Below are 4,574 nucleotides of genomic sequence, written 5' to 3'. Positions count from 1 at the left end.
TACCATTCCACCACGTTTCGGTTATTCCTACGATATCAGGTTTCATTTCTTGGACCAGGAGCTCCAATTCCTCCATTTTGTTACCTAGGCTTCTCGCATTTGTGTATAAACATCTTACCGTATGCTGTCTATCCTTTCTCCCATTAGTTATGCACTTTGGTATGGACCCTATAGTGTCCATCTGCCCCCTCCTTCTTATGTCCAATTCCCTACCCCTACCTATATCTGTGCTTTTCTCCTCGCCCTCTTTTTCAGTGTTGGAATCTGGCGTGGAGATCAACTGGACATCTCCCAACCGTCTCCCCCAAGTTCCTAGTTTAAAGCCCTTTTGATGAGATGAGCCAGCCTCCCTCCCAGAAGTCTATTTCCTTCCCTACTCAGGTGAAGTCCATCCCGCGAGAACAGCTGTCTGTCCCCGAAAGCCTCCCAGTGGCCATACATCCCAAAGCCCTCCTTATAGCACCACTCCCTTAGCCAGCTATTTATCCTCACAATCCTGTCTGCCCTTTGCTGTCCTTCTCTAGGAACAGGCAGAATCCCACTGAAGATAATCTGAGCCTCGACTTCCTTAAGCGTCTTCCCCAGCCTGGCATAATCTCCCTTGATTCTCTCTAGCGAGAACCTAGCCGTGTCATTCGTTCCTACATGAAGGACGATCAAGGGGTTCTTACCCGCTCCTTTTAGGATCCTTTTCAACCGCAGGTCCACATCCCGTATCTTAGCGCCCGGCAGACAGCACACCCTTCTGTTTTCTGGGTCTGCCCTGGTCACAGGCCTGTCTAACCTCCTCAGTAAGGAGTCCCCAATCACATAAACCTGCCTTTGCCTGGGGGCAGCGCAATCTACCAATCTATCCCCTGTTCCCTGCGGCCGTAACTCCTGTCTGTCTCTATTTTCCCGTATAGCCCCCCTATTGCCATCCTGTATCCTCCCGGGGCCAAGTGTTGATGCTACTTCCATCAACTCCTCCCCCCTGTGTATTGGACTAGCTGCCCTTCTTTTCTTCCTCTGCCTCCCACCATCAGGTACCACCTGCTGCGTCCCCTCCTCGTTAGCCAAACACCCAAACCTGTGATTAGTTATAAGAAAATTCTGGCTTGAGCATCTCTCCATGTTTTTATCCTTCCTGTGCCTAGACAGTACAGTACAAAGGATTTTAAGAAACGTTTAAAATTGCTGCATGCAGCAAAACCCTGTGAGAAAGGACTACATAAACTGCAGTGTCTAGAGATGCGGAGAGTAACTTGTTTTTATTATCATCCTCTTTCCTTTTTTCCTTCTGTCTAGCCTCTCTTTCTTCCTTCCTTTGAAAAGCAGCATCTCCCTTCCTCCTCTTCTCTATTAACCTCAGTTTCTCCTGTTCACCCCTTTACTAATTCCCATATTAGGTTGTCTCTTCCCCTTTGCTGCCCTTCCTTTAGTCTACCATTGTTCCCCAGTGTTCTCATGCCCCCTTTTGCTCTGAGTGTATTCCTTTGTCTCTTTCTATAATCTTCATGTACTATAAGTGTAAAGGTGTAAGTGGGGCATACAATTATAATGCACCTTGCTTGGATCAGGATTATTTTGGTGAAACCTGAGCAAATCTAGCCTGGCTGTCAGATCTCAAACTGTGTTGGCAGGGCTGGCAGTTAGAAATATATATATATATATATTACTTATAAGATGAGAAAAATTGATGTGGAAGGTATTGAGAGATCCACACAATGTTATTGTTACTGTTGCTTTTCTGAGTAGAACTGCTCTCTAAGGTTCAGTCTCTGGAGGTACAATAAATCCAAAATATTCTCCAGCAAAAGCTGCAATATATTGTGGTAATAACATTTTAAAGTACTGGCTCAGTAAGAGATGTTTAGATATTGGTTCAGGACAGTTAGAAACCTGAAACCTTGTTCTCATCTCATGGGACAAGATAAGGACATATGGCCCATCAAAGTATGCTCTTCATAATCCTGAGACACTAAAGATTAATTTGTTTTTCCCCAAGGTTGAATCAAAGCAACCCATATGTCATCTTATGTCCCCAAATTTAGCTAGTAGCCATGCCTTCTGTTTTCCTTGAACCAAAGATATAAAATAAAATAACTGATTGACATTGCATGCTTCTATTCCTGCCTTTGACAATGTGCAATGTGTTCTGTTTGCTAGCCATTCTGTGTAAATTGCTTGTAGGCTAGTCTCCTCCTTAACCTCAAACCTTGTTTTTGTGCTTGGGAGGTAGTTATTATCTCAAACAACTTAGTGGTATCAATCTGTTCATTTCCCGGAGGCGTCTTACACTTTGAGGAGAACTTTTTAAGTTTCTTTTTTTCTCTGTAGCACAGGCCAAGTCTGGCTATTTTTCCCATTAGAAGGCACCTATGAATCAATTCTATTCCCCTTTTTGATCTCTGCACTAATCTTCTAATAATTTGATGACCAGACTCAAAACAATATTTCAAACGAGCCATTTGCAATGCCAGAATATCTTTCACAAATGCAGTCTCCTGAAATGTATATTGTACTTGCAATTCTGAACACCAATGAAATAGTTTTTGCCTCTGTGACACACTGTGTCACTGATTTCAGTATATTATTCTCTCTTTTCTCCTTCTCTCAGCTCTTTCATACAGCTCCTTAAACCAGGCTCTCACTGCCATTCCTCCATCCCTTCCTCCTTCAAGTCCCTCCTTAAAATACACAGTTTTCCAGAATAACTTCCTTCAGACGGGAATTAAGAAACTAGACAATTGAGAAAAAAAGAAACCAATCAAAAATCACAGAGATACTGTGTGCTAAACTTTGCAGCTCAGTCCCCAGTTTTTGTCACTTCACATCCCTTCTCTTGTGTTTGTATGGGTCCTGGTTTTCAAAGGTGGTTGTTAAGTTTGTGTGATTACATTTCTAGACAGCTAGGGCCTGGTTTTCAGATGATGCTAGGCACCTACAACTCCAGTTGAAGTCAATGAGAGCTTCAGAACTTCTCAAAATCAGGCCCTAGGCAGCGAAATTAAGCTACACAAAATTAGAGGCCATATGTCTGAAAGGACTCTAGCACAGTGCTGATGTAACCTATGTGTCCCTTCTGTGCCCAATCCATAGAGGATGTCAGTATATGCAGGGCCGGCTCTAGGTTTTTTGCCGCCCCAAGCAAAAAAATTTTTGGCTGCCCCCCATCCCAGCCCTGAGCTCCCCCCCTTCTCCCCTGCTGCCCCAGTCCTGGGCTCTTCCCCCCACACCCGCACCCCCCTGCCGCCCCAGCCCTGGGCTTCCCCCCCCACACACCTGTACCCTCCTGCTGCCCCAGCCCTGGGTCACTGGTAACTCACTCCCAGGGCGAGTAATCAGCATCCCACTCATGACACTAGCAGGGGCGGAGGCTGCATCCACCCGACTCCTTCCCGGTGCCCAGGGGGGCCCTGACTCCTCCCGCTCCCCCCTCACCTCCAGCCGGTCCGGCGCTGGCACGGTCGGGGTAAGCAGCGGGGCTCCCGGGCCGCGCCTCAGCCCAGGGTCCCTCCAGCCGGGACTCCTGCCTCCAGGACCGGCCGGGAATTGGGAGGGCAGAGCCGGGGGGACTGCCCCAGCAGGGGGCTGAGCAGCTGGGGCAGGGCAGCCTCAGAGAGAGTGGCCGGCGGGGAACGGAGCCCCGGAGACCGGGACGTGGGCCCCGCACGGCAGCGCCCCAGGCACCGGTCCCCTCTATGGCCCCGCTGCTGCTCCTGGCCACCCTGCTGCATCCCCTGGGCGGCTCGGGGCCGCTTCGCCCAGCCCTGGCTGCGGCGCTGGGGGGCGGCTGCCCTGCGGCACTTGCAGGCAGCTCCGTGCGCCCCGCAGGGCGGCCCCCAGCCCAAGTGTCCGACGTTCCACGTGTCGGAGCCTGCCGCATGGCTCGGCCTTAGCCGGCGGCACGAACCACAGCGACCCCAGGGCGCCCCCCGCACACGACGCGCTGCTGCTGCTGGACCCCAGTCCCGGGGCCAGCTTTGGCCACCCGCTGTGGCTCTTCCACCTCGACTTCGGCGTCAGCCTGGGGGCCGGGACAGCGTCTACCTGGGTGAGCACCCGCAGGGTCAGCCCCCAAACAAAACAAAACAAACAAAGAAACAAACAAACAAAAAAGGATGGCCCGAATGCCGCCCCTGCAAATGTGCTGCCCCAAGCACCTGCTTGCTTTGCTGGTGCATAGAGCCAGCCCTGAGTACATGACAGCCCCCCTACTACAAAGCCAGGCTCTTTAGCTCAGGCTATATCAACTTATACTTTTTAACTCTGAAGGTCCCTAGTTCAATCCTTGCAGCATTGGTCAGGAGGGCTGCTCTCCTACTAGCACTATATAAATAAGAATGATTATTTATTATCTATATGACTGTGTGCCTAAGAGCCATTGTCAGGGACCAGGACACCACTGTGCTAGGCGCTGTACAAACACAGAACAAAAAGATTGTCTCTGCCCCCAAAGAGCTTACAATCTAAGTATCAGACAAGAGACAACAGATGCAGACAGACAGACAGGGGAGTACAAGGAAACCATGAGGCAATATCGGTCTGTGTGCTAGGCAGTGGCCTGAGTGCACCACCCACTATCAAGTTTT

The sequence above is a fragment of the Emys orbicularis genome, chromosome 1 (genome assembly GCF_028017835.1).
Source record: "Emys orbicularis isolate rEmyOrb1 chromosome 1, rEmyOrb1.hap1, whole genome shotgun sequence".
Lineage (NCBI taxonomy): Eukaryota > Metazoa > Chordata > Testudines > Emydidae > Emys > Emys orbicularis.
The sequence above is the reverse complement of the archived record's forward strand: the minus strand, read 5'-3'. Positions refer to the sequence as shown.